At 40.1% G+C, this 27,870-nt stretch overlaps 3 non-coding genes across 3 annotated transcripts; 2 read left to right on the forward strand and 1 right to left on the reverse strand.

The window, feature by feature from the left end:
* Window positions 1–3,749: 3,749 nt before the first annotated feature.
* TRNAH-GUG (transfer RNA histidin (anticodon GUG)) lies at window positions 3,750–3,821 on the reverse strand. The gene has a single exon. It is a non-coding gene; the product is annotated as a tRNA-His (tRNA).
* Window positions 3,822–4,410: 589 nt separating this feature from the next.
* On the forward strand, window positions 4,411–4,483 carry TRNAK-CUU (transfer RNA lysine (anticodon CUU)). The gene has a single exon. It is a non-coding gene; the product is annotated as a tRNA-Lys (tRNA).
* A 481-nt stretch (window positions 4,484–4,964) lies between these two features.
* On the forward strand, window positions 4,965–5,038 carry TRNAI-AAU (transfer RNA isoleucine (anticodon AAU)). The gene has a single exon. It is a non-coding gene; the product is annotated as a tRNA-Ile (tRNA).
* The last annotated feature ends 22,832 nt before the right edge of the window (window positions 5,039–27,870 follow it).

Genomic DNA, 27,870 nt, shown 5'->3' on the forward strand with positions numbered 1-27,870 from the left:
CCTCTGGATCTCTGGGATGAGGGATCCATATATAGATATCTGTAAGGGAGATGAGTCAGCTTGTGATTTGATTAGTGTCTTCCCTCTGATAGTTCTTGCTTCCACTTTGAGATTGATGATCTCTTACTCATCCTTGGTCGAATTTAGAGAGGCAAGTGTCACAGGAGAAGTTTCTGGAAGTTTCCATGCCTCTCCACCTCGCGGAATGACACTGCCATTTATCACTTCTTGCTCATCGCACCCCATAGAAGGGCTTTTTGAAATGCAACGCACCCACACAGTGTATTTAGGTGAGATGCAACGCACTTTGCCTACGGAGCAGCTGAAATGATCCTGTTTTGACCAGTTCTGAGCAGTTTTTAATGGAGAACTTCTGGGAGAAGCTGTAATCAGTTGACCTTGTTTCTTTAGGGGTTAGAACAACACTTTTAGGGGCTTAGGAGCCCTTGGTTTATGGACATTTCATGCTTGGGGTTGTAGTGCCCAAAAATGTCTATAACAGTTATGAATGACAATGAGTAATATTAATTAATGGATTTAGGGTGATGTTATTAATTATTGAGAATTTTTAAGGGGAGGGGGTATGGGAGGATCTTGTTTTAGATGCTAAGGTAGGAATCCAATTTTTACTTATAATCCATCCTCATCCCTATTGAGGTTTTTTGGATGTTTATTGATTTCTATGGCCTCTCTAAATTTTATGTGGAAATAGTGGTCAATTTTGGCCAAGATGCGAGTATTTTCGATGCAAATTTGATGTTTGGTTTTATTGGAATGTTCTGCAAGAGCAGAGAGTTTTGAACGATTATTTTTAATGTCAGAGGAATGTTCTTGGATTCTAGTTTTGATAGATAGACTAGTCTCTCCAACATATGGAACCCCACAAGAGCATGGAATTAAATAAATGCCTTTCTAGCATTTAGGGTCAATGGGATCTTTAACTGATTTGAGACAACTATGGATGGTATTTAAAGGTTTGAAGGTGGTTAAAATATTATTTCTTTTTAGTATGTGGGCAATCTTGTCAGTGGTTCCAAGGATGTATGGAAGGTTTACCTTGCCAACAAAATCAATTGTTATTATTATTATTATTATTATTATTTATTTTTATTTTTTTTACGACAAGTTTCTTTGTTTGCATTTTTAATGGCCTTGATAGATTGATTTCTTTTGTATCCATTTTTCAAGAATACATCCATGAGATGTGATTTCTCCATTTCCAAGTGTTATTTATCAGAGATCTGAATATCTCTTGTTGCTAGAGTGCTTAGAACCCCTAACTTTTGGGTGGGGTGATGGTGTGAGGTGGCATGAAGATATTGCTATGTATGGGTCCTTTTACGATATACTTGGTGGGAAACGGTACCATCTTGGTTTTGTGTAATGAGGATGTCCAGAAAAGGGAGGTTATCATTGAATTCCACTTCCATGGTGAATTTAATAGATGAAGAAAGAGTGTTCAAATGTTGTTTAAAAGTTTCTAAAGTGTGTCGCATCCATGGGGCCAAATGATGAAGGTGTCATTTACAAACCTTTTCCACAATTTAGCCTTTAAGGGGGAGATTGTAAACTTTCGTTTCAACATATTCCACGAATAAATTAGTGATAATGGGGGATAGAGGAGATCCTAACACCACAACGTATGTTTGTTCCTAACTGTCACCCATGAAACTAAAGAAAGTAGATCTAAGGCATAATTCAATAAGTTTAGATGTGTCAGGATCAGTTAATTTACTCACTACCTCCATGGATATTTCAAGAGTTATATTGGTGTATAGTGAAGTGACATCAAAGCTAACAAGAATGTCATTCTTATCGAGTTTGTTATCCTTAATCTTATCAAGAATATCATTCTTGTCAAGAATTGTGATGAGGGAGGTTCATGCGATACAACAGAACACAAATTATCAATGTAATATGCATAGGAAGGTTACACTATGGCACAACAAGAAGATCTAGACTAGGAATAAATTTGCGCAGTGAGGCAAGATATATCATGATAAGGTATATCGTGCCACAATTGATTAATATAGACATTGTGAAAGGAATGTGTCATTGTTCAAGGATGATAGGCATGCTAGAAAGTGGACTTGCGCAACGATGTAGATGAGTAGTTGATGCGTAGCATCGCGCAAAATCACAACATAGTTCGTATATGTGGAACACATCATTACACATAGGGGCGGGATAGATTATGGATGAGGGTTGCGACATGAGAAATTGCCGAAGGAATGAGATGCACAAAGAAAGGGTTCTTGGGTAGAAGAGAAGATAATAGAGGGAAATACAAAAAATGGGAAAAATGACTAATTGTTCGAGGCAAATGAATGATTAAGGATATATATGAATGTGGAAGGTAGAAGGCCAACAAGTCGAAAGGTCATGCAGAAGATTGGGTAACATAAACCTAATGACAAAATCATGATAATAGGTCAAGGGCGCAAAGCTACCCAACACGTGTAGTAGTCGTTACGCGGGTTGGTAGTGCAGTGTACCTACATAAGGCAGGGAAGCATTGTTGCATCACAATTTCTATTGAAGTAAAGAGCTCATGCGACAAAACGCAATGGTGAAAATGAATTGGGGTGCAGGTTTATACAGTGTTTCACACGTGAGAGCACATTAACTGCACACTGAACGTGTTGCCACAAATATAGATGTGATAGTGGTAAGAGAGTATGGGACGGTGACAAGCTAAGATGCACTACGCTACACTGCCAAGATGTGCCACACCGCACTATGAAAGTTTGATGCGAGATACAACTCTTCAAAGAGATCAAGTTAAAATTTTCCTTTACTTATGGAATTGGGTGTGAAGAAAGGTTTGATCAGTTTGATCAAATAGATGTTTATAATTTGAATGAAGGGGGACTCCAAAATTGTGATTTTGTCAAAAAAAAATTGGGGTTATTGTAGCTGCTATAACAAGTTGTCATTAGATTTTCTTTTTGTAATTAATAAATATATTTTAAATGCCACGTGTTAACACATGTTAAGCATTGAAGAAATTATGTATCTCCTTTATACTAGATGTACGAAACATTTATTAACATAATATTTTTACTTTCAAATTTTATATATATATATATATATATATATATATATATATATATATATATATATATATATATATATATATATATATATATATATATCATTGCAAGTTTGAAGCTACTCAATGTCATTTCTCGTAATCTCTGCAAGTCTGAAGTTACTCAATGTCATTTCTCCTAATCTCATAAATATTTGGATTTGGAAGAGTAACAATTTGGTCATTGGAAAAGGTGGGTATATACACCATGGCATTCTCAAACTTTTGCACTAGTTACTCACACTTTCATTGTTGCATGTGATAAATCTAGTTTTGCATTGTGTCAATCATTGTTTAGAGAGTGTTTCTCTTTGACTCTATGTTGCCTTGCCGCAATTAGTGTTTGGATGATTGTTATATTTGGCTTTATGGGAGGGTTGTTACCTTTGACTTTAAGGGACGTTGTGTGTAAAGGAACTCAATGGTGAATAATGATGGGGTTGATACCTGCAATTTGTGAGAGAGCTTTACCGCCACAAGCTCCCTTGCAAGATTTTCGCATTAGCTACCATTAATCTCTATGTTTTCCTGCGCTAAACTCAAAGGAAAAAGACAACAAACTTCTACTTTCCTACGCTAAACTGAAAGGAAAAAGAGTAAACAACAAACTTCTACTTTCCTGCAGTAAACTCGCAGTGAACAGAAAGAGTTCTCATACTGTGGCTGCTGGGATTCGAGCCCAGGTCTCCACGGCCACAACGTGGAATTCTCACCACTAAACTACAGCCACATGTGAGATAAAAGGGCTGATCCACTTCATAAATTGGTATAAAAGTTCAGTACTTATAGTGCATATGAAGGGTTAAATACGTTTAGAAAAAGAGTCACAGAATCCTTGGCTGCTGGGATTCAATCAAACGGATCTGTTTTCTTCAACTTAATCTGAACCCATTTGGTTTAAGGAACAAGAAATATGTTTGGGATATATATAAATGTGAGGCACCAGTAAAACTTGTCACTCTTTTCCTTTTCGTTTTTGTTTTTGTTTTGGGATACAAACAGCAAATACTCATTTTTTAACCCTGTAATATCCCTATCACTACAGTTATGTTTTGGAATACTCACAGAAACCGAATCGTCAGACAATTCAGTTGTTGTTGTTGTTCTCGCACATCAACATTTTTTGCTTTCCAAAGAAATTTGAGTAAACAATAGAATATGAAGTATATAGTACCAACTAAAAGTATCGATGTGAAAGAAACAGAATAAAGAATGCGCTACCAACTGCATCTCTAGAATTACGCAGTTTACACGTCACGCTGCATCTCATAGAACTAGTGCTATCTACGAGTTAAGGACTGCGAAATAAAATATTGTTAGCCCGTCTAGCTCAGTTGGTAGAGCGCAAGGCTCTTAACCTTGTGGTCGTGGGTTCGAGCCCCACGGTGGGCGTTTGGAGGAAGCGATCAACGTATTTTTCCGATTATCTGTTTTTAAAGGCTTTCTTTACAATGTAGAAATACATCCTCTCTTTCTATTTTCTTTGCTCAGTCAGTTTAAACGTCTTTCCAAGCGACAATGTAATGCATCCTCTCCTTCTATTTTCTTTGCTCAGTCAGTTTAAACGTCTTTCTATTTTCTTTGCTCAGTCAGTTTAAACGTCTTTCCAAGCGACAATGTAATGCATCCTCTCCTTCTATTTTCTTTGCTCAGTCAGTTTAAACGTCTTTCTATTTTCTTTGCTCAGTCAGTTTAAACGTCTTTCCAAGCGACAATGTAATGTGGGGAAAGGGGGCTTCCTGTACGCGCACACGTGTCATTGTTAGTTAACATTAAATGTCAACTGGGCGTCGCTTATGATTTACTTTATTGTATCAATCTGGAAAGGAAAACCTTGTGAGTAGAGTCTGTTAGATAACACCAAGTGCCACATGGCCCATTAGCTCAGCTGGTTAGAGCGTCGTGCTAATAACGCGAAGGTCGCAGGTTCGAGACCTGCATGGGCCAATGGTTGAAATTCATTTTTCTCTTAAAATTTGGTGCACTTGCTTCAACTCTTATACCAGGTTCGAGACCTGCATGGGCCAATGGTTGAAATTCATTTTTCTCTTAAAATTTGGTGCACTTGCTTGGATATTGAGTTTTGCTTATATTCTCGTAATTTGGTACACTTGCTTCAACTCTTATATCCAACGGGATTTTAGGTATCTTTGGATAATGGTTTTCTCTCATGTATATTTGCTTCAACCCTTATACCCAACAGGATTTTACCTCTCGGGTATATTTGCTTGGTACACCTCTCGGGTATATTTGCTTGGTACACTTGCTTCAACTCTTATACCCAATAGGATTTTAGGTGGTACACTTGCTTCAACTCTTATACCCAATTTGCTTGGTACACTTGCTTCAACTCTTATACCCAATTTGCTTGGTACACTTGCTTCAACTCTTATACCCAATAGGATTTTAGGTGGTACACTTGCTTCAACTCTTATACCCAATAGGATTTTAGGTGGTACACTTGCTTCAACTCTTATACCCAATAGGATTTTAGGTATCTTTGGATAATGGTTTTTTCTCATGTATATTTGCTTCAACCCTTATACCCAACAGGATTTTACGTATATTTGGATAATGGTTTTCTCTCAGGTATATTTGCTTCAACCCTTATACCCAACAGGATTTTACGTATATCTGGATTACATATATTTGGATAATGGTTTTCTCTCAGGTATAATTGCTTCAACCCTTATACCCAACAGGATTTTACGTATATCTGGATAATGGTTTTTTCTTAGGTATATTTGGATATTGAGTTTTGCTTATATTCTCGGAATTTGGTACACTTGCTTCAACTCTTACACCTAACAGGATTTTAGGTATCTTTGGATTATGGTTTTTTCTTAGGTATCTTTGGATTATGGTTTTTTCTTAGGTATATTTGGATATTAAGTTTTGCTTATATTCTCGTATTGAGTTTTTGGTTTTTATTTGGGTATATTCTTGGATTTTAGTTATATTTATCTATCGGATAATGGTTTTTTTAAGGTTTATTTGTTTTTTAGATAATGGGTATATTTGTCTTTTAGATAATGGGTTTTTTTGGTATATTTGTCTTTTAGATAATGGGTATATTTGTCTATTGGATAATGGCTTTTTTTAGGTATATTTGTCTTTTGGATAATGGGTTACAACAACGTGATAGCGATAATACCTTTACATACTTATATTTGTCTTTTGGATAATGGGTTACAACAATGTGATAGCGATAATACTTTTACATACTTATATTTGTCTTTTGGATAATGGGTTACAACAACGTAATAGCGATAATACCTTTACCTTTACGTACTTATATTTGTCTTTTGGATAATGGGTTACAACAAAGTGATAGGGTACTTATATTTGTCTTTTACGTATTTATATATTTGTCTTTTGGATAATGAGTTACATACAACAAAGTGATAGGGTACTTATATTTGTCTTTTGGATAATGGGTTACAACAATGTGATAGGGTAGGGTTTTAGTATGGTAACTTTTTAGCGCTTTATCTTTTTAAGGATGGGGTGTGAAATTGTACTAATTTTCGTCTTTTGGATAGATGGTTGTTTCAACCTGTAGGGTGTAACTTGTATGACAACTTCTACTCCTACCTGAAACCCTTTTAGTACTTTATAGCTTTAAGGATGTAGTAGTATAGGTTGTCAATTTGTGACAAGCAAGAAATGAAATGAAACCCTTTTAGTACTTTATAGCTTTAAGGATGTAGTAGTATAGGTTGTCAATTTGTGACAAGCAAGAAATGAAATGGATAGGGTAGGGAAACAAGTAGAGGAATTTTTAGTACTTTATTGCTTTAAGGATGTAGTACTGTAGGCTAGGGTAGGGAAACAAGTAGAGGACCTTTTAGTACTTTATAGCTTTAAGGATGTAGTACTGTAGGCTAGGGTAGGGAAACAAGTAGAGGACCTTTTAGTACTTTATAGCTTTAAGGATGTAGTACTATAGGCTGTCAATTTGTGACAAGAAACAAATGAAACAGATAGGGTAGGGAAACTAGTAGAGGACAATAATGCATGGCATAAAGATGATTTATGAAAAATAAGAAAGATGCTTTGTGAAAAATAAGAAGAATGAAAAGTAGTCAATAATACTTTGGTGCAACTTTTGAGGGTTTATAATTAAAACCGTCTAAATACCTAGGATAAAAAATCGATATATATACAATATACAACTCTCTTATAACGAAGAAATTTTCACTTCTATCAATGAGGCTCTTTTTAATTCTTTTTTTTTGGAAATTTTATGCCTTCATTAGCTAAAATAATTAAAAATCTGAGGTATGAGGTCATAAAAACTCTCTAATATTGGTGGTTATTTTTCTATTTTTATTTCTACCACGGTGAATTCGTTGGAGTAATTTGGGCGACACCCAAGATTGAACGTAGTAGCTATCAGTATAACATCAACAATGTATCCATATCCCGTAAGCCAAATATACCATGAATTTATGACTTGGCAAGATTTGAGACTCCACAAGAGTGGGGGAGCATACTCCTTGAGCTTGATCAAGAGTCAAAGATGTCCCCCTGTGGGATTTGAAATCAGGTGGAGGGGATAACATCCCATTGTGCCAACCACTCAGTCGTCCCGTGAGGAGACTAATATCGGTGGTTTATTAAGCATGTGAAAGGTCACGTAGTTATCTACAAGTTTGTGGGTATCTCTCCCTTCCAGAAAGCCTTGAACTCATGGATTAAAATAAGATAGAAGCCCAAAAGGTTAGGTGGATTTCAATTTGATCTCCAACAACTTTTTCACAGCCATATTTGTAAGTATTGAGGATTGAGACATTTTTTTTGAAGAAGCGCCATCAGTGTTTTCAACTTGGTCCTTCACCTAAGATTCTAGATTGAGAGGTTTAACATGAGAGACAAAAATAATTCTTAGAGGTATCAATTAGGATCAGGATGTATTCTTCATGTCATGAATTCTGTGAGGAGAAAACCATAATTGGAATAAGGAATACCCTAGGGAACATTTTAAAGTCTCTGAAGTAACATACTATGGGTACTATACCTCATATGTACAAATTTGTGTAAACAAAGTTACAAACTTAACGAGAACTATACTGAGTTCTCTTTTTTTTAGAGCTCACAAAAGAACATGATTTTCATGGCAATTTTGAAAAGCCTTGATGTAGCATCAACGTTTTTTTCGCAACATATTTTCGACACTTCAAATTTTCTTATGTATTAATTATGGACATTTTCATGAATCTAACTTTTCAATTAATTCATGACACTGATACATCGTGAGTAGATTTTAATTAAAAACCTTCTAGCCTTATTCCTACTGGACTTACTGGCCAGAAGGTAATAATAGAAGAACATAGTCAAAAACAAAATTAAACTAACAGACCACATACATAGAGACCAAAAGTACCATAAAGTCCCAAGAACAAACATGCAACCAATTTTCATCCCTGATCGAAGAGGTTTCCTAGTCCAAGATTATCCGATTTTTCACCTGGTTGCGGGGTAGGATGACAAGCCTCGTGAACATGTCTCTGTACATGTTCCGTTTTTCTTTCCAAACACTCCAACCACTCATTAATTCTTTTCTGGCCCCGATGGAAAGCTGCCAAGTAGTCCATCATGTGCCATTGATTGTGTTGAATATCATTCATAAAGCCTATAATTTCATTCCAGTCATCATGGTGGTCTTGTGAAAGTTGTTCCAAGAGCTAGGTAGCCTATTGAAGATGGTTTTCCAGAGAGTTGAACAGAAGGGCCATTTTATTCTTCCCAAGGAGTGAATAGCATGTTGGTCTAATTCATCGTCTAAATCCCGCAGCTCTACCCTATATTTTACTACAAGTCCCCTTGGTTTGCCACCATGGCATGTGCAGCCACATTTTCATTGCATTGCCTCCTGGGTATCTCTATGGCTATACCAAACCAACACCTAACACTTTATGTTCCAGTTCATCCAAATTTTCCACACTTGGCTGAAGTGCCCAGGTCTCATGTAAAGATAACAATGCAACGTAGAAGGAGAGGGTTTGTTTAGAACTTTCCCTCCCTTGACCAACTTTCCAGCACTAAGATTCCTACCACCCACACCAATCATGAAAGACAACAGGCGTCCAATCCTACTCTCCACCCCATTGTTCCTAGAGATATGCAGTCTCCAACAGATGAAGAAAGACTCTAGTAGATATTAATGCAAACTACCAAGATCTTCATAGAAACACAACCCCACCCATATGGAAAGCCACAATTCATAAATGGATCGAGAGACACATTGAAAAACACTGCACTGGAGCTCCAGATTCTAAGATTCTTACTTATAAACTTAAACCAAAATACAATAAAGGGGTTTATCCCTCTCTTCCGAGTACCCGGGTAACTTAACAAAAGAACCAACATATCCTATGAAAGAGAAATTATGAAACAAATTGGCAACTAAGAGGAGGAAAATTACCCAAGAATTGAAAAAATATGACTGCCCCAGCAAAGACTCCTTGGTTTTGTAGCCCAAGTGTTGTTTCTCCAAGTTCGAACATTAAAGGCTTCACCTAATTACCACACAAATGTCCACAAGCTCAAATCCCAAATCTTTATGCTCTAAATCCCCACAAGGGCAAAGGCCAGTAGCTACCAAGCTAGGTGAAATTCCACTCCTCTTTATCACATATTGAAGGGCCAAGGATGGTGAAGGAATAAGGCCACCATGGCACCCAAAGCATATGTTTTTTCTGCACCCTAATTCCCATCACCATGCACAACAAATAACATTCTGAAGGGTCATAGTTAACTCTAGTAATTCCTAAGGTTTTCAAGACTATCTACTATTGTCGGTCCAAACGGACTTCTATGACAAACTTTATCAATTCACTCAACATGTGGGAGGGGGAATTAATGCCCTTCCCTGTCCCCCTTTGGACTTTGATGTCACCCCATTGGGGAATAATAAGAAAGTTTTAAAAATAAAGTTAGAAAAATAATAATGAAAAATAATTAAAAAATAAATAAAAACATTAAAAAAATGAATAAAAAAGGTTTTGATGGTGGCAGATTGAGGGGCTATCCCACCCCAACACGAAATGGCAGTAGGCGCCCGCCACTCCAGCTACCTTTCCCACATCCCTTAAGAATTGGGGCGTGGTAGCCATCGATTCCCGGAACTGACAGCCACCCCACCTGGCGTCAAAGGGCCATGGGCAAGGGCGCCACCCCCACTTGGTGTTAAACCTAGTGACTACCACAATAACACCAATAGTGTATCCCTATCTCATAAGCCAAATATACTAGGAATTTTTAACTTAGAAACAATTGAGACTCCACAAGAGTGGGGAAGCCTACTCCTTGACCCTTATCACAACAAGCTAAATATGTCCCCTAGTGGGATTTGAAATCGGGTGGAGATGATAACATCCAATTGTGTCAAGCATTTGGTCATCCCATGAGGAGACTAATATTAGTGCTTTATTAAGCATATGAAAGGTCACATAGCTATGTACAAATTTGTGGGTATCCCTCCCTTACAGAAAACCTTGACCTGGTGGATTAAAATAAGATAGAATCCCAAAGGTTAGGTGGATTTGAAATTGATCTCCAACAACATTTTCACAACAATCTTTGCAAGTATTGATTATTGAGACAATTTTTTTGAAGGGCCATATTTTTTTTGGCGTGTTCCTTCACCTAATATTCTAGATTGAGTGGTTCACACGAGAGAAAAAATACTTCTTAGAGGTGTCAATTTGGATGAGGATGTATTATTCATGTCATGAATTTTTCGAGGAGTAAACCCTAATTGGAATAAGGAATGCCCTAGCAAACATTGTTAAAGCCTATGAAGTAACATACAATGGAAACTATAACTCATATGCACAAATTTATGTTAACAAAGTTACCAACTTAACAAGAACTATATCGGGTTCTCTTTTTTTTAGAGTTCACAATACCATGATTTTCATATTGATTTTGAAAAGTGTTGATGTAGCATCAACCTTTTTTTGGAGCATACTTTTTACAATTTGAAAGACTTTGTATTACTCAAAAAATTTGAAATTACATGGATATAAGATAGTTCTCTGAGGGAGAAAACCCACTCAAATCTCTACCTCTATCACCTAGACTAAGTAGAGTAATCTTCAGAACAAAATACACGAGAAAAAAATCTAGGTATGGCCTAACTACCTCCCCACACATTTCAGACACAAATGCAGATACAAATGACCATAGGGGGAACGATGGCACCCATCAACCACACACATATTCACCTAGGAGAAACAAAATAAATTACAATTACACAACATTTGGGTACCATAGGGCTCTTGGAAACTACTAGAAGATTCCCTTCCTAAAACAAAGCATCAAATATTACCGACCAAAATGATGAGAACCCAAGAGAGCTAGCGTAGAAGTAAAAATGTTTTTTTCTGAAACCAAGGAAGTTGCATACCATCCTTAACATATAGCAAAAAATATGATTGAGCACACCAAGGACCAATAAATGTACCAATAACATCCTACAGAAAAACAAGGCCATGACCCATCTATGTCAGCATAATCCAAGCACCAAGAGGCTAACAAGAAACCTTTAGAGGACAAAACTAAGAGCTTCAGTAAAACCTTAGACTATGCCGCTCAAAACACTTTCTCACTAATCATTTTCTGAAGGAAAAATATTGTTCGGAACCCTTGAGCTTGAGATGGGACGATCCATCATGTCCCCACCATCTAACTCACAAGTTAGGTGACTTTCGACATGTTCCAGACAAGCATCAATTCTATATAGGAAATACCCCTCATTCCCAAGCATCCTCTTAACATTCTTCAACGAGGAAAAAATATTGAATTTCTCCACCTGCTTGTCCCTCAGTACTAAGCCCAAAAAAAAAATCATTTTCAATTGAGGAGCTATTGTGTTTAAATACTATTTTCTTCCACTCCTGTTGTGCCTAGGGTCAAACACCTAAACTGACATATCCTCTAACAAATCGAAGTCTGAAAGAGATAGCCTTTCCTCTCCTGATTTTTTCTGTAGGTCTAAAATATCCTAACATGTTTAAGGTGGAACTACATTGAAACAAGTTTCCACTAATTCATGGGCGAAGAGCCTTGCCCCTCGCTCCCTAAGTTGAGCTCTTCCACCACCTCCCCTCCTACTCCTCATTCTCTACCTTGGCGACATCATCGAGTCTCAAGGGGAAGAAACAATGTCGCTATAACGACTTCCTCTACCTTCAAAATAGCACAAAGATTGACTCAATCCACCCTCCATAATAGTAGGAAACCAACAAACCAACTTATCAAAGTAGTACCATACAAAAGGATTAACCTTGGATGAAGACCCACCAGATAGAGTGGAAGACAAGAATTCCTCAACCAGAGACTCTTCAACCTTGACCATTGAAAAAAAAAGACGCCACCCGTGGATCAAGAGAAAATGACAACTAGGATAACACACACAATTACCCAATTCCCACCCACAATACTTGCCTTCTGACACAAAGAAACCAATGCAAGAGAATTTATGCAGGAGTGTCACTCCACTTTTATTTTCTTAAGGAAAAAAAATCCCTATTTAAATATATATTACCATTTTTCTTATGTGTCCCTTGAGGAAAATATATGATAAATGTTGTTCTATTTAATGGTGTGTTCTTTTAGTTGGGTAGTTGATTATGTTGTAAGTAAACAACTTATAGAGTAGCCCAATTGTTATGTTCTAGAGAGGCTATTGATAGACCATGCCTCCTCTTTCTATTTTGAAATTATTCCATTCTTGAATGTATATGTGTGTATGCCAAGGACCTCGCAATTGTGAAGGACAAAGGAAACAAATGACTTATTTTTATTCTTGGCTTGAATGGTTTGCTCTATGTTCTATTTGTTGTCTGAATTCTTGGTTTTAAGGTATTTCCTATGTTTATCCCTTTGAATTGGAAATCACTGCATTAAGGTGATTTACAAAGAAGTAAATTTAGGATGGTGGCTTAGTTCCATACCTATCATCGAACAATGCTAAGCCTTTTGTGAGAATAAATTTGAGCTATGATAGGAAGGTTTAGTTGAAGTTCTGTTGAAAAGGAGTTCGAAACTTTGATTAAGGAGGAAGGAATCATTGTAAATGAATGAATTCAATTAACACATAGTTCTCTAGTTATTCACCGAAGTTTGAATTGGTGGGCTAGTGGTTGGAGGTCGACCCCTCAAAACACTCTTCATTACAAAAATCTCAAACCATAGACTAGCCCCAGACCTCATGTAGCGGGTCCTATCGGTTAGTCAGTAGTCATAGGGAAGTTGGGTGTAAAGTCATGGTGAATAGGAGAGTGATTGACCCCGACCTGAATTGCATGACCGTTTGACATAAGTTGGGTGATGCTGCATTTGGGATAAGTCTCGACCCTGACCTGTCGAGGAGTCCCAACTCTTAACCTGTCTTGGGAATTGTGTATGGATTGTGTTGATTAAATTTTTTCATTTATACGTAAAAGGAAAGAAAGAGGGTTCTCCTAGGTATTTCCCTCGCGAAAATAGTGGAATGAGAGTGCTTGGAGGTAACTCAATTTATTTATTTTTTTATTTTTTTATTATTATTATTATTATTACTTTTTTTTTTTTTTTTTTTTTTTTTTTTTTTCAGTAGGGTACATTTAAAACAATGAAGGATTGGCCACATGTTACACTACATCATTGTGGTATCAAAGTGTGCTTTCAAGCTATGAAAAAATAGATCTTGTACAAGCTGAATTTGTGAAGTTGTTAAGGGTAATGCCATTAGTATGCCACCCAAAAGAGGAAGCTGAGAAGGGCATGGAATGGATGACGACCTGAGATTGGAATTGAGGCATATCAGGAAAGAATGGAGGTAGTGGATACTACCTAGAGATGATAACCTTATGTATGGGACATTGGTGAGAGTGAGGACACAAGTTCTAAGGGAGAGGTGGATAGAACTCTAGGAAGAGAGAATCCAAATGAAAATTTGATTAAACTGGTTACCAAGGTGTTGGGATGGGGTCTGCTGGGTCAAATTTTGTTAAGATTGTAAAGATATTGCAAAGTCTCCACATTTTGAGGAGCAAAGTGCGAGTAGCGTAGGTCAATAGGAGTCAAAGGGGATCTAGGAAGGTCAAAGCCCCTTAGTTTGTTAAAGTCAAGTTGTTTTGAGACCTTCTCATGGTTTGCGGACCATGGTATTGTAATGAAGGAAGAGTATAAAAGGAAGTCATAAGAGAGTCATAGAAAATCTAAGTAGGAAGTCTTACATGAGTTGAGTATGAATTTGTCTATTTTGTACTTGGGCGAAGGGGAAGGCTCCTGCAGGTGTGTATGTAGAGACCTTGGTGTAGAAACTTTGAATAATTTAACACATATTCAATGGAGATTATCCTGATCATGTACTAATGCGGAAAACATACACAATACATAAGCTCCTCTACGTTGATCAAGAATATAGCAGCATCAATAACAATAAAACATCAAGAGCATTCACACATTAACACAGTATGTATCACGGGGAAAGCATCTCGCTAAAAACCCCACACTATCTGTATATTAATGATTGAGTCATGTAACATTACACAGCATAATACTTCTCACAAGTATCTCCACCTCTGTTACACACAATACAGCTCAGATCTGATCTCCAAATCTCTTCCACTGCTTGCCTGCCTCCACTGCTCTATACCTGCTCAAGAACTGATGAGAATTTCTTCCCAAACTCGATTTTCACCTGCAAAATAGTCACTCACACTTTGTTGGATGTGAGCAAAGGCTAAAATGCGGGCCAAATACGTGAGCAAACTCATTGGCATACTCAATCCCTTGATTGTGCAAGATCTGGTGCACAACTATAGTCACAACTGATAGCAATCTGATTCTCTACCACCTGTCCCTGTTGAACTTAACATGCACTGACATGCAACTGAGTTAACTGATGTATTCTTTAGTTGTATTATGAGTTAATAATTAGTTTAACAACTCATCATTAGTCTATCTGCAGTTAGACTAACTACAACCAGTTTAACTAAGTTAAACTGAACACAACTCCATCAACTGTACCTCCAGTCCACTAAACTCAACTCACTTGAGTTCTAACTGAAGTCATGCATGCAACAACTCAACTGACTCATAAGAAAAACGAATTTCCTTCTGACAGCTACATGTGCCACTTCCGTAGCTCAAACTGAAGTGCTCCAAGAGAATAAGATTAAGTTTATAGTCCAAATATTATTGTGAGATAATAATATTTGACTTTTCTATTTTTGACAGCCAGTCTAAAAATAGACTTGATCACTCACACTGTGATCACTCACACTTTCATCAAAAATAGAAGTCCATCTATTTTTCCCAACTTGATCAATCATCCATAAACATAGACATGATCCATATGTCTAAAAATAGACATAGTCTAAAAATAGACTTGCGCCAAAAATAGCCTGCGGGCCCACTTAGTGAAGGCGACTCTTTTCACTAAGCTCCATCATCTTGTTGCAATCTCAACACTCCCTCTCGACAAGATATGGATTATCAACAACCCCTATCCTGCCTCGGTGGTACTCGAATTTGCTCCTGGTGAGAGCCTTCGTCAGAATATCAACATCCTGATCCTCCGTTGGAATGTACGAAAGTAACATGATCCTCCGCTGCACACAATCTCTGATATGATGGTACCTGATGTCAATATGTTTAGATCTATCATGAAATACAGGATTAGCCGAGAGTTTAATGCAACTCTGGTTATCACAGTAAATCACAGTAGGATCCAAATGAGAACCGAACAAACCAACCAGGATCTTCCTCATCCATATAGCCTCGCATGCAGCCAAACTTGCTGCCATATACTCGGCCTCCGCTGAACTGAGTGCCACGGATCTCTGCTTCCTGCTGTACCAAGAAACTGCTGTCGATCCGATACTGAAGACCCCTCCTGATGTGCTCTTTCTGTCTGTTGGGCTCCCTGCCCAATCTGCATCCGTGAAGCCACATAGCTTCACCTCATCCTCCTGTCTGTACCACAAACCATATCCCGATGTGCCTCTCAAGTAGCGCAATACATGCTTGCCCGCCTTCCAGAAGAGCTTGGTAGGCTTAACCATAGCTTGTGAAAGCTGGTTAACTGCATAGCATATATCAGGTCGTGTATTGACCAAATACATCAGCGACCCCACCAACTGTCGATAAACAGTGGCATCCACTTCTTCTCCCGAAGTGGCATCCTCCTTCCTCCAACCTCCAGGAAGAGGAGTATCAACAAGCTTGCAGCCATGCATGTTGAACTTCTCCAGTATCTCCCGAGCATACTTGCCCTGAGAAACAAACAGTCCACCACTGCGCTGCCATATTTCCAATCCTAGGAAATAGTGAAGGAGGCCCAAGTCCTTCATCTCAAACTCTGTAGCAAGATCCTTCTTGCATGACAGTATCAACAGCTCATCACCCGTTAGAATCAAATCATCAACATACAGTACAATGATAAGCAACTTACCCTCCACCACAATCTGGTATAGGTTCGGATCCGCCTCGCTCTTGGAGAATCCAAGTCCTGTGAAATAGCTGTCTATCCGTGTGTACCAAGCACGTGGTGCTTGCTTCAACCCATACAGCGCTCTCTTGAGCCTGCACACATGCGACTCGCTGCTGAAGACTTCAAAGCCTTCGGGTTGCTCAATGTACACCTCCTCCTCAATGACTCCGTTGAGGAACGCATTCTTCACATCCATCTGATGAATGTGCCATCCCATCTGCGCTGAGAGAGCAAGAATCGTCCGTATGGAAGAATACCTTGCGACAGGTGCAAAGGTCTCCTCATAATCGATCCCCTCAATCTGTGAAAAGCCTCGGGCAACAAATCTTGCCTTGTACTTCTCCACACTCCCGTCAGCTGCCTGCTTAACTTTGTAGATCCATCTCGAACCCACCACTGATTTCCCTTCCGGTCTAGGAACAATCTCCCATGCACTGTTTCTGACAATAGAATCATACTCTTCCACCATGGCGTCTACCCATGCGGGATCCTCCACAGCTTCCTCGAAAGAGGATGGCTCAGTCACAACACACTTGCTCATAAGAGCCATGTATCCAGTGTACCGATCAGGTGACTGTCTCTGCCTGCGTTGGGCTGTAGGTGGTCCTACAACTTTCTCTGCATCTTGAGCCAGTCGCTCAGCTTCTGTCAAGCGCTTTCGCCCTCTGATGGTTGGCGCTGCATGAGTGGTCTCTTCCACTCCATGAACCTCGTCCTGTGGCTGATCCACGTCCTGAAGCTCATCCTTAGGAACTAATAGCTCCTCATCTACATGCAAGTGTAGCTCCCTCTCAAGCGAACACTTCATGGCTTTCTCCTCCTGAAATTTTATATCCCGTCGCACAACAGTTTTACCACTGTCTGGCAAATACACACGATAGTTGTGGGGCGTATCAGTGTACCCCAAAAATATCCCAACCTCTACAGTCGGCTCCAACTTCTTTCTGGCATCCTTCGTCACATGCATGTAAACGTTAGCACCAAAAATCCTCAAATGAGAAAGATCAGGCTTCTTACCAGAATAAGCCTCCTCGGGTGTACTCATGCCAAGTATCCTATGAGGACAACGGTTCTGCACATAAACTGCTGTATTGCATGCTTCCGCCCACAAGTGAAGGGGTAGGCCCTGATCATGCAACATTGCCCGTGCAGCACCCACAATCGTTCTGTTCTTCCGCTCAGCTACCCCGTTCTGCTGTGGGTTATGGGGAGCTATGAGCTCTCTACGAATCCCTTCTGCCTTGCAGAAATCCTTGAACTCGTCCGAGATGTATTCACCACCATTATCGCTCCTAAGAGCCTTCACCTTCTTCCCCGACTCCTTCTCGACCAGTGCTTTGAATTCACAGAACTTTGAATATGTCTCGCTCTTCTTCTGCATGAAGAAGATCCAACACTTACGAGAGAAATCATCAACAAAAATCACATAATACCTGTGTTTTGCTGTCGAAGCAACTGAGAAAGGTCCACACACGTCTGTGTGAATTCTCTCAAGGATCGTCATGGCGCGACTATCCTTCTCGTGAAAGGTGGCTTTCACAAACTTCCCCAAAGTACACCCCTTGCACTGATCTGACTGCGCAAGTGTGCCTTTAGGAAGCCCTGTAGTGATCTGCTGCAGTATCTTCAAGGCTCCATGGTGAAGGTGACCCAATCTCCTGTGCCACAACTCGCCATCATCCCGGCTCACCAATCCTTCTGCCTTGCCTGCCATTGCTGCGCATCCATCTACATGCAACTGATAAAGGTTCCTCACTCGAACCCCTATCTTCCGGGTCTCACCAGTTGTCTTGCTGCGCAGGAAGGCCTTTCCCTCGCTGAAAACAACATCATACCCCTTGTCTTCTAACATCGCCACTGAGATGAGATTCTTCTTCAATCCTGGAACATGCATGACTTCCTTCAATACAAAGGGTTTACCAGACTCCCTCTCAAAGGAAATGGTACCGATACCGGTCGCACTGTATCTACCATCATCGCCCATCTCAATGTGCACTCCAAGATCTTTGTCCTCCAGATCAGAGAACAAATCTCTATCTCCCGTCATGTGAAAAGACGCACCACTGTCCAGGAACCACACTGATCCCATCACACTTGAAACCAAGCATGCGATCAATGAAAAATCAAGCTCAAACTGAGAAGCTAAAGCCTCTCCCCCTGCAGATCCAGCAGCTTGCTTGTTCTTCTTCTTCTGCGGACAATTTGTGGCATAGTGTCCATGCTGGTGACAGTGAAAACACTTCACTTTGGACATATCCTGCTTCTTGCCTTTCGCACCAGACTGAGAAGCTTTCTTGCTCTTCCCTTTCTTTGCTTTGGCAGCCAAAGCACAATTCTCTTCATCAGATACCTTTGATGAAGATCCATTCTCACCTTTATTGTTACTGAGTTTATCCTTGAGCGCCAGGTCGCTCTTGCTTTGGAATAACATTTGCAATCCGTTGAAAGACATTTCAAAAACACTGCTGCAAATTCGATTTCCACCAGCAACCAACTCAACTGCTTCCGATCAACCCTCGCTTGATATCCTGTAAAAATCTCTTCTACAAATCAAGCTGCTTTGATACCATGTAGAAACTTTTTCTACAATTATCTAGCTCCGATACCATGTAGAAACTTTGAATAATTTAACACATATTCAATGGAGATTATCCTGATCATGTACTAATGCGGAAAACATACACAATACATAAGCTCCTCTACGTTGATCAAGAATAGAGCAGCATCAATAACAATAAAACATCAAGAACATTCACACATTAACACAGTATGTATCACGGGGAAAGCATCTCGCTAAAAACCCCACACTATCTGTATATTAATGATTGAGTCATGTAACATTACACAGCATAATACTTCTCACAAGTATCTCCACCTCTGTTACACACAATACAGCTCAGATCTGATCTCCAAATCTCTTCCACTGCTTGCCTGCCTCCACTGCTCTATACCTGCTCAAGAACTGATGAGAATTTCTTCCCAAACTCGATTTTCACCTGCAAAATAGTCACTCACACTTTGTTGGACGTGCGAAAAGGCTAAAATGCGGGCCAAATACGTGAGCAAACTCATTGGCATACTCAATCCCTTGATTGTGCAAGATCTGGTGCACAACTATAGTCACAACTGATAGCAATCTGATTCTCTACCACCTGTCCCTGTTGAACTGAACATGCACTGACATGCAACTGAGTTAACTGATGTATTCTTTAGTTGTATTATGAGTTAATAATTAGTTTAACAACTCATCATTAGTCTATCTGCAGTTAGACTAACTACAACCAGTTTAACTAAGTTAAACTGAACACAACTCCATCAACTGTACCTCCAGTCCACTAAACTCAACTCACTTGAGTTCTAACTGAAGTCATGCATGCAACAACTCAACTGACTCATAAGAAAAATGAATTTCCTTCTGACAGCTGCATGTGCCACTTCCGTAGCTCAAACTGAAGTGCTCCAAGAGAATAAGATTAAGTTTATAGTCCAAATATTATTGTGAGATAATAATATTTGACTTTTCTATTTTTGACAGCCAGTCTAAAAATAGACTTGATCACTCACACTGTGATCACTCACACTTTCATCAAAAATAGAAGTCCATCTATTTTTCCCAACTTGATCAATCATCCATAAACATAGACATGATCCATATGTCTAAAAATAGACATAGTCTAAAAATAGACTTGCGCCAAAAATAGCCTGCGGGCCCACTTAGTGAAGGCGACTCTTTTCACTAAGCTCCATCATCTTGTTGCAATCTCAACACTTGGTAAGTCTGCAACTGAGTGTACGAGCTCCTACAACTATGTGCGCAGGGTTGGAAAGAGTTTGTAACTGAGAATCTGAAGCATAATAAAGACATATTTTGAAGTGATATATGTGTATTTGTGTATAAATGTTTATTTATGAAGTTTTTTCTATTTATGATTTGTTGAATGCATTTAATCAGGTAAAGTACTTAATAAATTCGTGAAGACATAGATCTCCTTATTTTTATGATGTTATGCATGTTTAGCGCAATCAACGAAGGACATAAATCTATTAATTTTTATTTACTGTAAGTTATGGGTTTCAAGGGTTAGGGTTCTCGAAGGTCAAGATAAAGCCCTAGATCTATAGAAAACATGTCACATAGCCCTTTGTATGCAGAAACCTAGTTCTAGCATCCCCCAATACTATCTCATGTGAGACTGCAACCTACGCTATGTGAGTTATTTCTAAAAGGGATGATAGTGTAGGGTTTTTTTGGTTAGCACATCTAACTCCAAACCTAGGTCTAAGTCCCATCAAGCCAACAAATGGTTATGTTGCCGAGACTGGGATCTATCTGAGGGATGTGTGATGTGAGGTCCATGGAGACCAACAAAGAAGGAGATTGAAAAGTGGAATTCGTGTTTGTCAAAAGAAGAATGGTTGCAAAGATATCTGTATATAGACGAACACGGAGTTTTCTTTGGCTCTTTTCTGTGTGAATTATATGAATGGTTGGCTAAATTAGCAAATGGTCAAGCTACTTGGAAGATGGATAACCCTATTGTGTGCATTGCAGAGTTAGTGAAGCACCTGGAAGGATCATAATACAAGGTTGTGAAGGTTGTTGATTACTAGATCAATAGTATTTTTGGAAGAATTATAACTGAGTTCACGATTGATACGTCTATTAGTGATAGCGAAGCTGAACGCAAGTTTTTCAAAGGACCAAGAGGTAAGTATCTAAAGTCTTTGAAAATGTGGATTAAAATGCTATTGTGTGAGAAACAAGTTATGCCACTAAATTGATGTTTAGAAGAGGCTCAACAGGAGCTACGCGAAGTGGGAAACAATTCAGAAAATATCTAGATACAATTGCTGAGTATAGTCCTCTGTTGGGAGCATTCAATAGTGAAGAAGAAAGTAATAGTCTGAAGAGACCCAGAGGTGTGCTGCAGTTGGTAGATTAGGGCACTGCGGGAATTCCACATCCATCCACTATACCTCTACCATCACCTCCATCTGACACACATACGCCTCCATCTCCACCTCCACCTCTACTATTTAGTATGGCAAACACTATGAAGATGCCTATATTCAGAGGTCTGGGGACAAAAGACCATGATAAATTTTGGTTTGTAGTATATATTGTGTGGAAGTCAAAATAGATAACATATGATGATATTAAGAAAGCACAACATTGCAAGATAGGATGCTGATCCGAATAGAAAACGGGATCAACCCATGGTATTCATCCACCCATAGGAATCTACCCATGGTATTGTAAGTGGCATCCACTCATGGTATTGTAAGTGACATCCACCCATGGTATTCATTCACCCATGGTATTTTCCCATGGTATTGTGATATCCACCCATGGTATTCATTCACCCATGGAATTGACTCGTGGTATTGTGACATCCACCCATGGTATTCATTCACCCATGGAATTGGCCTGTGGTATTGTAACTGAAAAATACTATAAGTAACAAGTCAAATTTTGTAAAAGGACAACTTTGTCTGCCACAAGGTAGCTTTTTCAGTTATTCTCCATTTTAATAAAAAAATTCTTTGTGGTTTTATTTACTATGTGTTCTCTCATTTTATTTATGGCATTGCAATTTTTTAGCCATTTCAATTTTTTAGATCTTGGGGGCCTCCCCCCAAGATACAGATCAGGATCTAACTTGGTATATTAAGTATAGTATGACTAATCCAACTGCGTCATTAAAAGACACAAAAAATGCACTGAATGATGAATTCAGAAAGACAGAGTCACAAGCCTTGTGTGTGACTGAGATCAAAGGAATTAAGTAGAAGGTGAATGAATCTGCATGGGATATTGATCAAATGCTGAAATGTCTACTACAACAGGTGTTAGCTACCTATACCAATAGGTTTCATATTTCATGATTGACATGGGAAAGTCCAAATATGCTTAGCTTTGATTATCCAAAGATCCCATATTTCCTAGAGAAGACAAGGTGTGTTGAGAGCTTCTCCTTGTTTCAATCTTGATGGCCTTGTTTCAATTTTGATGGATGATCCAACAGTTTAATCTGGATCATGCCATGCTTTAAATTGCAGTTATAGATTAGAGAAAGAAGTCTGTCCAAATTGTTTAATCTTGGCAGACAAGTAGTTCAGGTAGAGAAGAAAGGGCTCCCAACTGCTTAATCTGGGACCTTGGAAGCAATAAGGGTAGAAGCAGGCAGAAAAGCAAAAGAAAAAGCCAAAGAAAAGAAAAGGCAAGTAAGGGTCTGCAAGTCCAAGTGCACCCTCCAAGAAGAAATAAAAAATGCTAGGCAAGTAGCTGGGTAGGTAATTGGGGTTGCAGAAAGGTCATCTTTACCATTGCAGATGTATAAACGGTGTTTACCAAAGCAAAGTCAATCAATTGACAAGGTGTTCTTCTGCATCAAGTTGCAGCAAGCAAAGGAGCATGTCTAACTTCCCTTTTCCCTTTTCATGTCATTTACTAATATCCCCTCACCAGTTGGGATTCCTGGAAGAATTCATGGTTTCATGGTGGTTCTTATGGTTGTGAAAGCCACATTTCCTATGTAAACTTCTTTTCATTTTGATCTACCCTCTAAACTAAGTGAGTTTCAAACAAACTTAGTGATATCCCCTTCATTTGCCCTCCTCATCCATATTAACCTCTAATTCTACTATATAACTCCCCTATCTTACCTTTCCCCTACTAGTATTAAACACCATGGTGTATAAATCCCAGCATTATCTACATATTCTCCTTTTGGCATTATAGCCAAGTAAATGGTCTAAGGGGACTTCAGTCCATCTGGGACTGTGGTCAACCTTGTCTTGGATGTGCTCTAACCTCTAGTTATGAGCAGAAATCTTTCCCCTCAACCCTCACCGTCCCTCTGCTAAAAAACACACAAAACCCCTTTTTCTTGTATAAACCCTTGCGAAAAACCCAGAAAACCCAAAACACTACGAAAAACCCATTTTTCTATAGTCCTCCGCCCCAAATATTAAATTGAATATTATATTGTGCCGGCGGGACCCCCCCCAACCTGCTCGATCCGTCGGAGGGCCCGCCAGCCGTCCGATCTCCGTCGCCCAGATCCAAAGGTGGGCGGTCATTTTCACTCCCCGACCTGCCGACCTTTAGCGTCCGGGGAAAGTGGTTTTGGCCGTCCCGTACAGGGGACGCGTGGCAGGCGGTGGGGTTGTTCGGAGCCCCCCTCCCCGTTACCGCCTTTGCCCAAAGGTGGTGCGGGGAACCCGCTTACCGCCACCCCTGTTACCACCCTCCCTCTTACGTCATTGGCACGTCACCCTGACGTCACCTCACCAGTGCCCGCCCCAGCGTCCCGTGGCCCTCCACGCGGACCTGCCATCGCATCCGCCCGCCACCATGTCCTGCCACCCTGGCAGACACCTCCGCTGCCACGTCACCTCCGTACCCGGGTCCCGCCATGACGTCATGCTGACGTCATCGGCGGAAAAGCGCCAAATGCACACTTTTACCAAAATTAACGTTTTAAACGACTAAACAAGCCGTTTTCGGTCATTTTCATGCAAAAGAGAACTAGCCGTTGCCAACAGCTGCCGCGAATTTTCTCAGCCAGCCATCAAATTCGACAATTCAACCGCTGAAAGTTCGGAATTCGACGACACTAAGTCTCCACAGCCCGGCCCGCGAGCTTCCAAGTCGGTTTTTCCAGGTATTTTGCCAGTTTTCCCACTTTGCCCCTGCATTCCAATTATCTGTAAAAATCACCATTAAAGGACTGGTAAAACTACTTAATTCAGTTCTGCCTGATTACCTAAACTAAACCCAAGCAATCTGCACCATCCCTAAACCACAATTCGACCTTGGAGCGATCAGTCCGCGGGCTAAAACTGTAAAATTGCCCCCAAGGTGCTCGGCATTGTTCCCTTTTGCCGAGTACAGGCCACCTGCATTCTTTATAAAAAGAAACATCAATATCTCTGCAACTTATCTATTAGCAATTCACATCCCTGTGAATTTGCAGCAACTTACAAACCTGTTTACCTTTATTCACTAAAAGAGGACACCAGACTGTGTTTACAGTTCACCTGCTACTTAAGTCTTTATAGACTTGTCAAGCCAGTACCTCCACCTGCACAAATTCAGATTATATCATGGCAGCCTCTACATCCTCTTCCCTCAGTGTAGCTCCATTAAATCAAACCAACAAGGAGCTGGAGGCCTTGCCATTTATTGACAAGGATTGTCTCATTGAGGACTTTGAGGGAGACAGGGACTTCTTGAAGATCTTCACTCAACTAAGGGAAGATTATAAGGATGGGCATGGTACACATGGGATATGGGAGTCAAACCTGCCCTATTACTGTCTCCCAGCTGTGAATGTTTTCCCTGAAATCATTCACCTATGTGCTGAACACTATGATGTGCAGCACAGAGCTGTCAGTACTCCATCAGGGAGGATCCTCTTCTATATAAATGCTGACTCCATCAACAAGATGTTGCAATTTGATCAGACAGAGTTGCTGATCCCATTCTCCATGAGTTATTTGCTGGAAGCTGGTGATAAGATGACCAGTGAGGAGCTGCAAAAGGTCACCCTGAACTTCATGAGACCTGAATGCCAACCTACAGGGCCACCTCCCTATCTGAGGGAGCATTTCGATGATATAGGCAGGCTATTACTAGACATGATAGCCTATGTATTGGGATACCAAAACAGTGAGCATGTGGATAAATCCATGCTAGTGTTGTTGTCTGTTTACAGCCCGCGTCAACCCCCTGCCCGAAAGTATAACTTTGCTAAGTTTATAGCCAACAAGATTCATGATCAATTAAGCAAAGTGGACAGACAGGGGGTCTTCAGATACTCAGCTTACATCTACCATCTGTTCATGTTTCATCATTCTGAAGCCTTCCCATGCTACATCAGAAGGCTGGATAATAAAGGGGAGAGAAGATCTGTCATCTTCTGGACCTCAGTTTATCATAAAGTCACAAATTCACCCTATACCTGCTGTGAATTTGTTGACCAATTTGTGTACCCAGTCTCTTGCATGCTGATGAGGTCCCCTCCACCTAGAATATCTAATGAGATCAAGAAAGCTATGCAGCTATCTAAGAAGTACAAAATAGGTGACTGGTACCTATATCAACACCATACTGTGTTCAGAGTATATGGCTGTGAGCTCTGTCCATACAGGCTCCCCAATTATGTACCTATGAGATTATTTGCCTTGGAGTATTACAGGCAATTAATTCAGTCAGACCTCACCCATTTCCACAGCTCCAAGAAAAAGGCCCACCTTAATTTCAAAAATGAGTTGGGCCCCTTCATTATGAACAAGAAGGAAGGATGGGAATCTGCAGACTTGATCCTCAAAGACAAATATAAGTTGTCCTATAGTTTTCGATGGGTCCCTTATGACCCTCAAGGTTTCATGACTGCTAGGAGAAATAAGTACAGACTCCTAGGTATTAAGCACTGCCACTACCCACACATAGAAAAGTATGCCAACTTGCAAGAATGGCAGCTGGACACTCTAGTGGAGAGTTTAACTGAAGAAGAAAGAATGCTTAAAAACATGAAAGAGCTTGAGAAGACTATTGACCTGGACTATGTGCAGCAGGTACCTTTCAGGCCGCCTCACTCAGTGGGAGAAGGGACCTCAGTGACAAGGACAGCACCACAGGCACCCTCTACATCGGCAGCAGCAATAGATAAAGGCAAAGGCATAATGGATGCAGAGGATGAAGCAGGAAAGGAACAAACAGATCAGCAAACAGAGCAGCAACAAGCACAAACTGGGCTGCCAGAGACCCCCATAATGCAAACTCCTCCCCCACAAACTGAACCTCCAATAGCACCTATTCTGCAGACCCCAGCCCATGAGGAGAGGGGTACTAAAAGAGAAAGAGAAGAGTCCACTCCTATTAGTGGACCTTCCCATCAGCCAGAGGCCAAAAGACAAAGGGCAGATTCCCCTGAGGTGGAAGACATTACTGAAGATGTCTTAAACAGCACAGGAAAAGACAGGGAGGGAAGCCAACATACAGGGACAAGCTCCTTTCAGCAGGAGCAAACTTTACAGCTTGGTTTGGAGGTGTCATCCTCTTCTCAGCAAAGCAAGAAGCCTAAAGGCACTAAGGCTTCTTTTAAGCAAATCAAGGCAGCAAATGAGCTATTAAGGGCTGAGGTCTACAAGCAGTTCATAGATGCTACACCAGCCCAGCAGGAGAGATTAATGTCTGTTTATGACTTTAAGGAAGAAAAGATGATATTCAGTCATTTCAAGCCCAAGGGGCCACAGCCAATGACAACTGCAGATTTCATCAAAACAAGGGTGGAGGTCCTAGCTAAAGACATACATCCTATGGACCAGATTGAACTCCACAAGCAGACTGGGGAGATGGTCTATGCCACCTTGGTGGAGAAAGCCACATTGGCCCATGAGCTGAAGGAATCCCTAAAGAACACCAATACTCAGCTGGATTTTGAGAGGATGTCCTCTAAGGCCAAGGACAATAGAATAAAGTCTCTTGAGGAGATTATTATTGATCTAGGGCATGATCCTAGTGATCCAACAGGTGTAAAGGCCCTCATAAAGAAGAAAGATGATGATCTGAATGCAATGAAGAAGAGGTTGGGGCTGTTACCTACAGAACACCCTCAGACAGCAGAACTACAAAAAGAAAAACAGCTTAATGAACAGCTTGACCTCCTGCTACAGCAAGATCAGAGGATCAAAGAATTGGAGAAAGAGCTGGAAGGAACGCTACAAAACAAACAGGGAGAAACTACACTCCAGGCTCCTCCAACAGCTTCAACAACAGCAACAACTTCAGGGGCAGCAGTAGCCCCTACAACAGAAGCAGCGGGCACAACAGCAACTCCAGATGCCCACCCAAGTGTAGAAGAATTGACCAAGGCTGTCAAGGCAATGGAGCTCCAGGCAGATGAGATAAAGAAAGCAAAAGAAAAATTGGCAGAGATAGATGCCAAATATGATAAATCAAAGGTAACAGTAGCAGAGCAGGGCAGAGAAATTAAGGCCCTGAAGGATAAAATAAAGGCCCTAGAGAAGGAGCTCAATCTGGAAAATACCATGGCAGAAATAAAAAGAATTTTGTGGGGTAAGATTACCCAAGCTATCACCAAGCAATGGAAATCCATCAAAACAATCCATGAGTACATGGATTTAATTAACCAAGCACAGACAGAAATCCAGAGGGCCAAAACAGTGCTGGGAAACAGACCTGAGCAGGCAAACCAACTGATAGATTTTTTGAACAGGCAAGACAAAGAGGAGCTGGCAGCCATTGGCATCGTTAACAGAA

This window comes from Pinus tabuliformis, chromosome 1_2 (assembly GCF_031772625.1).
Source record: "Pinus tabuliformis cultivar Carrire ecotype Pingquan chromosome 1_2, CPIR1, whole genome shotgun sequence".
NCBI lineage: Eukaryota > Viridiplantae > Streptophyta > Pinopsida > Pinales > Pinaceae > Pinus > Pinus tabuliformis.